Here is a 14,476-nt window from a genome sequence, read left to right as displayed (position 1 = left end):
CACTCTATAAGATGCACCTGACCATAAGACACTCGTAGGGTTTTAAGGAGGAAAATAAGAAAAAAAAAATGTTCTGAACCAAATGGTGTGTTAAAAATATTTAATAAAATACTGTATTTTTCGTTCTGTAAGATGCACAGGCATTCTCCCCTCCACATTGGGGGGGGGTGCATCTGATGGAGTGAAAAATATGGTAAATCCAGTCTTCCAGAACATCTGTGTGTGTGTGTGTGTGTGAAAGAACGCAGGGAGGCCTGGGGAGGGAAGCTAAGTGCAGCTGCTGCGGCCGGTTCTTCCTTCTCCCACAGAAGGCTTAAAACCCATAGAAGGGAAGTCTATAAAAACAACAAACTTCTCAGAACAGGAGGGTGAAAAATCTGCACTTCTTGTCTGAATTTTAGTCAGATGCAGCCTGGCAATGTGACACTTGCAGAAGTGGAGCTGCCGCTTTTGAGATAATTGACAGCAGGACAGTAGACACAGAACTATCTTGAATAGCATTGTGCACTTCACCGCCCTCTGTTAAATCCTGGAGGATACAGAGAGAATTTGAAAAGCCTCTCCTGCCCACTGGAGGCACAGAGGCAAGGTGAAAATAACAGATGGCACATTATTCCAGGACTGAACACAGCAGACAGGAACTCAGCCCCCAGGCCCTGCCTCCAATGGCAGGAAGATATGAGGGCACCTAAGAACCTAGAACATCTGGAAAGAGGGCAGGAGAGAAGGCTTAAAGCGCCTGAGTTCATCTAGAAGGAACAGCTTTAAACTGGAAGTTTCCTTGATTTGGCAAGATTGCCTTCCATCAAGTGGAAATTAGGGCTTAAAATACATGTAAAATTTATTCAAACAAAATAAGAAAATTTACATTTGTAATTTTTTCTCATTACGTATCCCTATTACATTAGATTTTAAACACTTTTTAAAGCATAAAATATCCTGTTGTTTTTTAAATCACTTTTAATCCTTGGGCCAGTGTCTTTCACATAAGTGTTGTTCATTCAATGCTGCTTTCAGGGTTTCCCAACATTTTTATTGGAATGGCATATATAAAAACGAATTACTATTGTGTGCTGGCTAAAGTGGGAGAGGGGGACCTGCTCAGAGTCTGGCCATCACAGGGCCCACCGGTGCATCTGAAGATGAAGGGAACCAATCAACAACTGCACAATCATTTCAACTCGACTCCTATTGCTTTACTAAATACAATTTGCACAGTGGGTTAAACTGATTTGTGTGAGACCTACCATGCTACCACATGTATAATACTGAATTTACCAAAGCGCACAAACACTGTTAGCAATATCTACAGGTTCTTGTTTATTGAGGCAGTCAGGCCTTTCAATGTCTTGTAAACATTTAGAAAACTTCACAAGTTTCTGCAGTGATTCCTCTGTATCAGCGTATCAGGTCCATAATACCACATAGAATACCCATGCTCAAGAGGTTAATTCAGTATGAACCATTATTTCTTCAATGTTTCATAAATAATCAATACTTCCGTTCTCAGCAGTGGCTCTATGAACAAGCCCCCGGTATACGGAAATGCCAAAGGCCCTGTTGCAAATAGCTTATATATTATTTTTTCTATTGCTTCTAAATACCATGATGATTCTTCCTGTTTTGAAGTGTGCTTTTATTGCACTCGTGATTGTTTTATTACTCTAAAAAGCCACTTGAGTCATTTTTAAGTCTTAAAGTTTATTTTACAAGTGACCACATCGATTCTCTTGATCTCTGGTAAATAAATAATGTTCATTTTTAATGACCTATTATTTTTTCAGGAGGTCAGCAAAATTTTCAAATAACTCTTCTTGTTGAAATTCATGTCGATCAACTACAAATAAAAATACAATATAAAACTTTATCTACACATAATAAAACGATGCCACCATGAATTAGATAGTAGAATAATTTTATTGTAGAAGTTGTCTTCTCCAATTGCCACAGCAGAAGATAAGATCAAAGAGGGCATGAGTTTCTTTCAAAAGTTAGTCAAGAATTCAGCCATATAGATTTACTGATTTCAACTGTATGTTTAAAATACTGTGAAAATAATTTTAGTTATTTTTTTGGAGGTGAATCTTTTACTGGACGCATATAATTTACAAGGTCTAATTCCAGCATCACCTTCTCCACAAAGCCTTCCCTGAACCTTCCCAAGAAATTGACTTGTCCCTTCTCAACTCCAGCAGCACAGTATCAGGACAGCTAGCATCAATAATATGTGTACTTATAAAATAATTCAAAAAAAGAGAGCATTCACATCCAAACAGAAGAAATATCAAAATATCTTGCATTACTCAATGAAAGTCATGGATATATTTATAGGCTCCTTTTTTTTTTATCATTTATATATTTTTAAATCTGTTCCAAAGAGAATCAGAAAAGTAATATTGTTCAAATTAATAGAAACAGCAAAGTGCTTTAGCCACCATGGTGTTAAATCTCTCGTTTTTAGACCTTACTTCATAAATATTTTTTTATTAATATATACACCAACGCAGTAATCTATATATGCATGTGTGAATTCATAGCAATGAGTCTTGTTCTTTTGTACAAAGTAGAATTGCACTTTGTCAACATTAAAATGCCTGTTCTAAACAATAAAGTCATTCGTAATGAAAAGTGTATTTCTACAAAACAAGAAATACATTGACAATGCATGACAGCATTTTTATAACCCTTGAGTAAATACATCAGTTCCACACGAGGTTATTTATTTTTATTTCTCCTCCCCTCTCTTTTCCATAACAATGAGTTTAATTTTCATTGCCACCAATGTACAAGGCTGGATAATCCCAGTGCATAAATTATAAAATGTATGTTAAGGGTTTAGCATAGTGGCTAGCTCCCTCTAAGGGATCAATAAAGAAGTCTTACTTTAGTTGCATGTGTCAAAAATCTATTTAAAACTGCCTAAAAAAAAGAAAAATTAATTATCCAAAGGAATTAGTTTATTTTATGGAAACCAAAGACTTGTTAGACAACTAGGTTATGGGAAAAACAAAGGAGAACCTGAATTTAAGGGGATAACGGTAACACGAGCTTAACATATCAGGCCACTCAGCTCTTTCTCTCGGTGCTCATCAGCCTCATTCTGCCTAGGTGTACAGGCCTTTCCAACAAACATTTATCATGTCAACCAGCAATCCCGCACCTGCATATATGCTCAAGTGAAATTAAAACTTAGATCACAGCCTGACCAGGCAGTGGCATAGTGGATAGAGCATTGGACTAGGATGCAGAGGACCCAGGTTTGAAACTCCATGGTCTCCAGCTTAAAGCTCAAGGTCGCCTGCTTGAGCATGTGCTCATGTGCTTTGAGCAAAGCTCACTAGCTTGAACCCAAGGTCGCTGGCTTACGCAAGGGGTCACTCGGTCTGCTGAAACCCCTCAGTCAAGGCACGTACAAGAAAGCAATAAATGAACAACTAATGTGCCACAATGAAGAATTAATGGTTCTCATCTCCCTCCCTTCCTGTTTGTCCCTATCTGTTCCTCTCTCTGCCTCTCTCTGTCTCTGTCACAAAAAATAAATAAAACTGAGATCACAGAAAAACCTCATAAATGGATTATAAGAGATTTAGTCATAATTAACTAAAACTGCAAAAAATGTCTCTCAACTGAAGAATAAAGAAATAAACTGTGGTACATACACATGCTGGAATATTATTCAGTAATCAACAATAAAGGAAAAACTATAATAAATGCAATAGCATGTATGCATTTTAAATATATTTCACTAAATGAGAGAAATCAGACTCAAAAGGCTACTCTATGGTTCATCTATATGAAGTTCTATAAATGCAAACTATAGAAACAAAATAAATTGGTGGTTAGCAAGGATTGGTGTGGAGGAAATTATTAACTACAATGGAATATAGAGGAATTTTGGTGATGGGAGTGCTGGAACTGTTTCCATATCTTGATTGTGGTGATATTTACAAGATTTTATGTATTACTTAAAATCCATAAGATTGCACACTAAAATGGGTGAATTTTATTTTATGTAAATTATACCTTAGAAATTTTTGAAAAAGAAATTACAAAAATGGCTTAGAAGGAAGAAAATGATAGGTATTGAAGAGATAAAATACTGAAGATATTGTTGCAAAGAAAATCTAAAATATAGATTACAGGGGTCCCTGAAATAAAAAAACCAAAGCAAGGGGACAGAAAAATATTCAACTCTGGCCCTGGCTGGCTTACTCAGTGGATAGTGCATTGGCCCCATGTGCAAATGTCCCATCCCCTGTCAGGGCACACAGAGATGTGACCATCTGTTTCTCTCCCCCCTCACTCTCTTCCTTCTCTCCCTCTTCACCTCATCAGTGGCTCGATTGGTTCAAGCATCAGCCCTGGGCGCTGAGAATAGCTTGGTTGGTCAGTGTGTCAGCCTCAGGTACTAAAATTGGGATTGCTGGGTGGATACCCATCGGGGCATATGCAAGAGTCTGTCTCACTATCTCCCTCTTCTCATCTAAAAAATAATCTAAAATCTAATTTTCAAAAACACCTTTTTGAATCAAAGATTTGGAACTATACTAAAGAAGACACATATACTTGACAATTTAGACTCAGAACTAATATCATTAAGCACTCTTGAAAAATTACTAATTTTTTTTATACTTTTATTGATTTTAGAGAGGAAGGGGGAGACAGAGAGAGAGAGACAAATATTGATTTGTTGTTCCACTCATTCATGCCATCTTTGGTTGATTCTTGTATGTGTCCTGACCCAGGATCAAACTTGCAACCTCAGAATGATGCTCTAATGAGCTACCCAGCTAGGGCTATAAAATTACTAGATTTTAAAGAAAAAAATGTTGGGCCAATAAAAGAAACATTTATTTATTTAAAAATTTTACTTATTGATTTTTAGAGAGAAGAGAGAAAGAGAGAGACGGGAGGAGGAGCAGGAAGCATCAACTCATAGTTGCTTCTCGTATGTGCCTTGACTGGGCAAGCCTGAGGTTTTGAACCAGCGACATCAGCATTCCAAGTCGGTGCTCTATCTACTATGCAACCACAGATCAGGCAAAAAAAAAAAAAAAAAAAAAAAGCAGTTTTTTTTAAGAAAAATAAAATTAGCCTGACCAGGAGGTGGCACAGTGGATAGAGCATCAGATTGGGACGCAGAGGACCCAGGTTTGAAACCCCAAGGTCACCAGATTGAGCGCGGGCTCATCTGGTTTGAGCAAGGCTCACCAGCTTGAGCCCATGGTCACTGGCTTGAGCAAGGGGTCACTCAGTCTGCTGTAGCACCCCACCCCCAGGGTCAAGGCACATATGAGAAAGCAATCAATGAGCAACTAAGTACCGCAACAAAGAACTGATGCTTCTCATTTCTTTCCCTTTCTGTCTGTCCTTATCTGTCCCTCTCTCTGTCTCTCTCTGTCACACAAAAAAAGAAGAAAATTATATTATCATCAGACTTTGACAGCAATGCTTTATGCCAGAAGAAAATGTAATAATATATTTAAGAATCTCAATGACAGAATATGTGTGTCAAGGATTTCCTATCCAGTAAGACTGGGTTTCAAATATAAAGGGCATGAAACAAATTATTATCAGCATTTAAGAATTCAGAAATGCTCTCAAGCACTTCCTAAGGAATCTACTAAGGAAACATTCTGGCAATTAAAATAGCTATTAGAAATATTGACTTAAGCACTGATGGTGAGCATTGTGTTTATAATTACACTTAGAACTAAAACTACATAAATTAAAAGGAAAATAACATAGTATGCATTGTTATACAGTCAGACCTTACAAATATAGTTCACTAAAAAATGAGCAAGGAATGAGGATCAAAAAAATCACTTTTACAGTCTTCCATAAATATATCAATATTGGTCATACTAGTATTATTCTGAGACTGTTAAATGTATAATTCAGTTTGAACGAAATAAATTATGGCATAATTTTGTCATCTCCTATGCTCTTGAGAAAAGGTTAAATAAAAACCCTATGGCACTTAAATTACTTTGAAAATATTGATATAAACTCAAAAAGCATATTATCTTTGGAAAAATATATATTTAATGATATATATATATTTCTGTGTGTTTCTTATTTCTGTCTACATATTTAATTTTATTAAAATGCTTTGGCCCTGGCCAGTTGGCTCAGTGGTAGAGCGTCAGCCCAGTGTGTGGAAGTCCTGGATTTGATTCCCGGTCAGAACACACAGGAGAAGTACCCATCTGCTTTTCCACCCTTCCACCTCTCCTTTCTCTCTATCTCTCTGTTCCCCTCCTGCAGCCAAGGCTCCATTGAAGCAAAGTTGGCCTGGGCGCTGAGAATGGCTCCATGGTCTCCGCCTCAGGCACTACAATGGCTCCAGCTGCAACAGAGCAATGCCCCAGATGGGCAGAGCATCGCCCCCTGGTGGGCATGACAGGTGGATCCCAGTCAGGCACATGCAGGAGTCTGTCTTTCTCCCTGCTTCTCACTTCAGAAAAAAAAAGATGCCTAGAAACAATGACCAACCCAAAATAAATAAGCATCCCTAACATCCAGATTTTAGTCTTGTAATCCAACTTTCCATTAAATAATCCAAAGTTTGATTTCTTGGAAAAAGGGTGAGTCAGGAAATATATACAAGATCAGCCTGGAAGACTTGTCAAATCACATAGAAAGTAAGTAATCAAAAATTACTAGAGTCCTGTCAAATCACCCATGAGCCAAATGGGAGAGGCTCCCACTGGCTAAAAATAAAACAATTTGAGCTCTAATTAGATAATAATGCCAATGGATTAAAACACATCAAAACACATTTAAATCTATAAGTTCATAATGATAGGGAAAAAAGCCAATAGGTTTCAAAAAAATGAATGAAAATCAACTCAATGTCTTAGAAACTGGTAAATTAAGAGAAATAATTAATCATCTATTCTGATCTCCTTATATGAATTATACCACTAAGTAATCACATACTAGATGAGGATAACCATTTCTTCATAAGATTATTCCAGCTGATAAATGAAATAAAATACAAGAATTAGATAAGCACCATTTTCACACCACTAATGAAAAGGCATTCATTCACATGATAAGGCTGCTGACAGTGTAATAAAAACAGAGAGCAGGAGAAAGTGAGAGAAGAGAAATTGAGAGAAAACCAGGCATTATGTGTCTCCTCATGAAAAACCACCACAACCAATAGATTTGCAAAAGATATCAAATCCATTATGCCTTTGGAACCAACTGCCAACTGCCGATTTGTAAGAAGTCAGAGGGCAGAGAAATATGTTAAATGGTATAGCACTCTATGAAATTACCAATGCAGACTGAGAAACTGTAGATTAAGTCATCTAGATTCCATATCTTCTTTATCCAATTCTCTATACAGGGACACTTTGGTTGTTTCCATGTCTTGGCCACTGTGAATAATGCTGCAATGAACGTGGGGGTGCATGTGTGTTTACATAACAATGTTTTTGAGTTTTGGGGGTAAATACCCTGTAAAGGGATTGCTGAGTCATATGGTAATTCTATTCTTAATTTTTTGAGGAACCACCATACTTTATTCCATAATGGTTGTACCAATTTGCATTCCCTTCAACAGTGAATGAGGGTTCCTTTTTCCTCCACAGCCTCTCCAATACTTGTTATTACCTGTCTTGTTGATAACAGCCAATCTAACAGGTATGAGGTGGTATCTAATTGTAGTTCTGATTACCATTTCTCAAATAGCTAGTGAAGATGAGCATCTTTTCATATAGCTGTTGGCCATTTGAATGTCCTCTTAGGAGAAGTGTCTGTTCAGGTCCTCTCCTCATTTTTTAATTGAATTGTTTGCCTGTTTGTTGCTGAGCTTTGTGAGTTCTTCATATATTTTGGATATTAACCTCTTATTGGAGCTGTTGCCTATAAATATCATCTCCCATTTAATTGGCTGCCTATTTGTTTGGTTGTCAGTTTCTTTTGCTGTGCAGAAGCTTTTCAGTTTGATATAGTCTCATTCATTAATTTTTGCCTTTACTTCCCTTGCCTTTGGGGTCAAATTCATAAATTGTTCTTTATGGTCAAGGTCCATGAGTTTAGTACCTATGTTTTCTTCTATGTAATTTATTGTTTGGATCTTATATTGATATTTGATCCATTTTGAATTAATTTTTGTGCAAAGGGGACAGACTGTAGTCAAGTTTCCTTCTTTTGCATGTGGCTTTTCAATTTTCCCAGCACCATTTATTGAAGAGGCTTTCTTATCTCCATTGTGTGTTTTTGGCTCCTTTTTCAAAGATGACTGAAATCTATGTACTCTTATTAATATATGTCACCATGTTAAAATTTATCTTCTAAATAAAATTTAACAATTAAAAGAAAAGTCATCTAGGTTCTTCAACAAAATAATTCCAAATTAAAAAGATATGGAGAGAAATTCTATACAGTATTGAAAAATATAAAAGGCAGAGTCAATATATAAACAATGTGCACAACTGTGGTTTAGGAATGCACACTTGGGTAATAAATTGGTGAAGAAATTCAATGAAGTGATTAGCATAAAAAATTGAATATCTAATTCATATGGTAAAACTGAAAAAAAGACTATAAAACAGTTAAATAAGATATAGCTTACATTGGGGGTTAAACAAAAAGGAACACTTCTTAAAATAGTCATAAAATCCATAAAACACGAAAGAAAATATTGACATATATGTTAATAAAAGGGAAAAAATCTTGAAGACAAAATATACCATAACTAATTTTTTAAATGACAGACTAAGTAATGTATTTGCAGTTTACTTACATGGCAAAGTATTATTACCCCTTACATACAAAGAAGGTTTATATACCAAAATAAAATATAATTCATTTAATAGAAAAAAAACCAGTAAAAATCATGAATAACATGAATAGGTGACAGAAATATATATATATTCCATATAGAAAATAATGCTCAACCTTACTAGATATCATATAAATGCAAATTTAATAACATTCACAATTTTTAACATATTGGATTCATAAAAACTTAGAAAAATGAATAGTCAATGTTTGAGAGTATGCAGGTATACAGGTACTGTCATAGAATGTGTTTTCTTCCTGAAAATCTTCTAAATGAATATAACAATTTGTGAACCTACATGAAATATTTCCTTCACAATTTTCAGCTTTTCATAGGTGAACTCATTTGTTCGGTCTTCTTAATTGTTAATTAAATCTTCATCTATGATTATTCTACTATTCAGCCCATTTATTGAATTTTTTATTTTGATGATCTCTAATTAGATGTTTGATTTTTCTTTAATAGTCTATTATTTCTCTGGCTACATTAGCTTCTTTTATCTGTTTAAGGATTATCCATTATACCTGTTCTTTAGTTCTGTTTTCTCTGTTGTTATTCTTACAGATTCATGAATCTGGCTATCATTAAATGCTTGGTAATATTCAGGTGATGCCTAATCTTGTTATAGCTGTGTTGTGGTCTGAGGCTTCTCATACTTAATGACCTCTTTTCTATCTTCCTTTTGCAACAAACAATACTGGAATAAACAACCTTACACATCCTCACACACTGATATCTTTCCTCTTGTAGAATGGATTCGCATAAGTGGGTAAAATTAAATTTTAAGTGTAATAGATAATTGTCAGATTATATTACTTGCAAGTTGGCATAATTTGCACACACCCTGGCTATCTTAGGTAGCCTCATTTCCCAATATCAGTGCCACCTTTAATGATATTTTTTTCAAAGTACATTTTGGATCTAAGTACTGCTGGTGCAGTATGAATTAGATATTATCTTGTTCATAGCTGTACTTAGTAAATACTGGTTAATTAGCTGAATAAATAAGTTGAGCTTCTGAGTCCCTGTTACCCTGCTCTACTTTTTGCCACACAGTAATATTTGCCTTCTAGCATACTATGTAATATACTTCTTTACTATATTTACTATTTAAAATCTGTCCTCCCCACCGAAACAAGCTCCTCAGGAGCTGGAATCTATTTTGTTCACTGATATCACAAAATGCCTAGAACACTGGCATTTAATTGGCAACCAATAAATATTCATTGAATGACTATATGAATGACCATATAGAATAGTCAGTTAGTATCTTAGTTAGGACTTTAAAATATTTTTCCTTATAAAATATTTTGAAAAGTGCTTATTATAGAGGTATGCTTTTCCTCTAACAAATATTAATTCCTATAATTATGTATACTTGCCAAGCTGATTAAACAACAACCCACTATGGAAAGAAAATCAATAGAACATAATTTCTTCTTGGAATCCATTCAGGAAGTACCATATAAACCACCAGCAGAAACAAGAGAACATGTGCCCATCTAAAATTGGCTTTTAAGTGCGAACCCTGAGGACACTGTCTTAGAGAAAGGCTCCACTTTAGTCATAATCAATTTATCAAGCCTATTAGGTGATCTGGAAGTAATAACAGGATAACATTAACTTAGATAAATTAAATATTGTTTGACATTTTAATATACCAAACATCAAATAATATAATTTTAAATAAAGTTAACTTAATGTTTGCCAATAAGATACTTTCTTATTTTTAAAAACAGTATCTGCACTCCACAGAGCACTTGAAGTCTTCATTGGAGCCTCAAAGACCCTGGGAATTAGGAGGAAAAAATATTATCACACTCATTTCAAGAACCAGAAAACTGAGTCTAAGAACAGTTAAGTGACTGATAGGAAAAAAGGAAGTGAGCACTTGAATACATACGACTATGAACTCAGAGTTTTCAGAAAAAGCGATATATTCAACAAAAAGCAAATATTGGGAATTAAGAGTAGATTTCTATTCTGACTCTAATTATTAGCTATGGAAATACCAATGACTAAATTATTTTCTCTAAGCCTCAATTTAACATCTTTTTGTTTGCCAGTAGGCAGAAAAAGATAAGGAAACAGTCATGCATCAAAGAAAATCTATTATCCAATTACCTATAGGTTGAATATATACTAAGGTTTGTAATTTATATTGTTAGTTCATGAGGTTTCTCTGGAAAAAGACACTGTTCTCTATTTTCCTTCTGTTAGCAAGATGCCTCTAAGTCTAAGAATTCACCGTTATGTAATTTATCCTTCTGCCACCATCCAACAGGACTGTTAAAGCTGGGCCAACCACTTGGCACTGAGCTGTGAAACTGCTAGCAGGATACGTCTGTTGTTCTATCTCTATTATCTTTCCTCTCTTCGAATGCATCTGTGGCCAATGATAGAACTTTCATGTGGCCTGACCAGGTGGTGGAGCAGTGGATAGAGCATCAGACTGGGACGCAGAGGATCCAAGTTTTGAAACCCCGAGGTTGCCAGCTTGAGCGTAGACTCATCCAGCTTGAGCAGGGGCTCACCAGCTTAAACACAGGGTCACTGGCTTGAGTTTGGGATCATAAACATGACCTCGTGGTCACTGGCTTGAAGCCTGAAGTCACTGGCTTGAGCAAGGGGTCACTCGCTATGCTGTAGCCCCCCAGTCAAGGCACATATGAGAAAGCAATGAATGAACAACTAAGAAGCCTAAGGAGCTACAACAAAGAATTGGTGCTTCTCATCTCTCTCCCTTCCTGCCTGTCTGTCCCTATATGTCCCTCTCTGTCTCTCTGTCTCTGTCACATATACAAAAAAAAACCTTTCATGTAATTCCTCTTCTACCCCTACACATACCTCCAGTCTCTAAGCATTCAATTGTTTTGAGTTATATAAGGATTAATCTTGGTAATTAATCAGGCTAGAAAACAAACTCTTTTTCTTCCTATCTTCCCCTTCTGCCCTCTTTGGATAGTAGGTTTCTTAACATTCTGTTATTCCCTAAAGATCATTGGCTCTGATCAGTTTAGCAAACACTCCCTGAGTGCCTTCTATGGTGGCAACACTAAGGTGGCAGAAATAGAAAGATAAGTAGAGCATAATCTCTATCCTTAGGAAATTATAGTTTATTAGGGAGAGAGATAATTAAAGGAATCATATTGATATGATTTGATGTATACAGCAGTTAAGGATCAGCTCAAGGTTTTATGGAAACAGAGATGAGGAGCAATTAACCACTCTAAAGATGGAAATCATGTTAATAAAAGGCTACAAGAAAAATAAAATTTGATCAGGCAGCACGAGTAGGAATTAGCAGGTGAAGAAGAGTGTTACAGGTGTGGGAATAATATGAGTAATTGCATAGAAGCAGGATGCCAAGGATTCTGCTCAGGATACAAGCAGTTGGTTATTTCTAGGGCATAAAATATGCTTGAGTTTTGGACATGTGCATTCAAGGTGCTCCAGGAAAGATTAAGTAGAAATGTTTATCAGAAAGCTTAGGAGAAAAGTCCTGAATAAATATTTGATAGCCATCAATAGTATAATAAGATGAAGACAAGCATAATGGAGAAAATCAAATAAGGTAAGGAGGAGAGAGAGCATTGTTATTTTATATAACCTGGTCAGGAAGTGCTTCACTTTTCAGGTGATTTGTGAGCAGAGATCTAAAGTAAGTCAGAAATAAGTCATATAAATATCTCATGATAGAGCTTTCGGGGAAGAAACAGTAAGTGGAAAGGCCCTAAATTAAGAATGTGCTTGGATAGTTTGAGGAACAAGAGAGTCAGTAGAATGAAGAATATTAGAGGTCGAGATGGTGAAAAAAAAGCAATGTTAGAGAGACAGCAAGAGAGAGCCATAGTGACCATTACATAGACTTCATTACACGGATTTCATTCTGAATGTTAGAAGTCAGAAGTTTAGATTGGAAAGTAATATGATTTATGCTTTAATAAACCTCTGGATGTTGTCTATGGAATCTACTATATGGAGCAAGAGCAAAAACAGACTGTTTTTCTTCTGGGGGGACTGTATCATTAATTCATGAGAAAATAATGATAATTTAAAGGGGTATTAAGAAAAGGTAGGATTCTGGGTATGTTTTGAAAGTAAAACTCACAGGATATTTTGAGTTTTGATATATGGCAAAGGATAAAGTTCAAAATATAATGAAAAGTCTCATATAAGAAGGATCAATCAATGAGAAATGAAAATAAGGTAAGAATGACGACACAGAGCAAAGGAAGTATACTTGTTTAAAGAAAGTTGAGAGAAGAAGACTAGCAATATTGTCTTAAGCAATAGAGTCAGAAAAAGATAAAAATATCTATTGAACTTAACAATTTTGAAAATGTTACTCTTTGCTAAATCAGTTTCAATGAAGTGGAAAAGGAGAAATCAGATTGCAACAGGTTGGAAGGTAAATAGAGCCCAAGGAACGAGAGATAGCACTAAATGTTATCATTTCAAAATTTGACAGAGGGGAAAGAACAGGGTTATAGTTGCTGGGTATCTGGGTGAAAAGAAGATTTAATCAGTCATGTGACATGATTCAGAACCAGGAAGATCCAAGATAATCTCTTCTAATCCAGAGTTTCAAGGACATTGCAGTGGAATAGATCGTTTCTACTTCCCAATCATCAAGATTTAAATTTTCCTTGAAAGGTGTGTCAAGGAGAAAACTCCAGAAGAATAACTCAACTCTTCAGCAGTCAACCAAACAGAGCATAATGGATCCAGGAAGTCACCAAAGCATCAGCTAAACTGTCCCTGAGAAAATGGCATTTTATTTAGTTGTACTAATACTGGTTTAGTAACTTCACTTGATAAATCATCTGTTTGACTTCAATTTTTGCTAAGCAGATAAAAATGTTAAATTCTATTAAATAAGCACACATCTTACTTTTCACTTATTTAAATGAAATTTATACAGATTAAAATATTGAATTATAGTGGTCTCCATAAGAACTTAATATTTTTCAACTTTTAATGAAGTACAACACCCTAAAGTTCCACATATTAACTTGGATTTTAAAAATTCCTTTCCACTAAGAACAAACAGAATAGTCATAAAACTTTGAAATTGGAAGAAGTTTTTGAGACATCAAGTTCAAACACTTTCATTTATAAATAAGAGAACAGCACAGGAAATTGTCTTGGTCAAGCTAAGATTACATAAATACCAATAAAAACAAGATGAAAATCTCAATTTCTGGATTTCAGTAAAGTTTTCTTTTTACTACTGCAACCAATAATTGAGTTCTTGCTGAAAAAAGTACTGAGATATCATCACCAAAATTAAATATCTAAACTGTAGTGATTCTCTACAGCCATTGTTCTAAGTCTCGACATAAATTATTTCATTCAATCATCATAGCAACTCTAAGAGACAGGTATTATTATTAGCACATTTTATAGGTGGAGAAACTAAGCATTAAAGAGACTGCATGACTTTTCCAAAGCCACTCAGGTAGCAAGTGGCAAAGCTGGAATAGAATGCCAAGCACTTAGCAGTCTGCTTATTTCCTGATGCAGGCTAATTTGTTCTCACGATTTAATTCAAAAAGCATTGATTAAATGCTATCATCAGCAAGACACTATATTAGGAATTGAATAAGATATATAAAAGAGAGAGCTTAAAGACCTATTGAAAAAGAGAGACGAATACACCATTAACTGTAATGCAGA

This window comes from Saccopteryx leptura, chromosome 4 (assembly GCF_036850995.1).
Source record: "Saccopteryx leptura isolate mSacLep1 chromosome 4, mSacLep1_pri_phased_curated, whole genome shotgun sequence".
In the NCBI taxonomy this organism is placed as follows: Eukaryota; Metazoa; Chordata; class Mammalia; order Chiroptera; family Emballonuridae; genus Saccopteryx; species Saccopteryx leptura.
The sequence above is the reverse complement of the archived record's forward strand: the minus strand, read 5'-3'. Positions refer to the sequence as shown.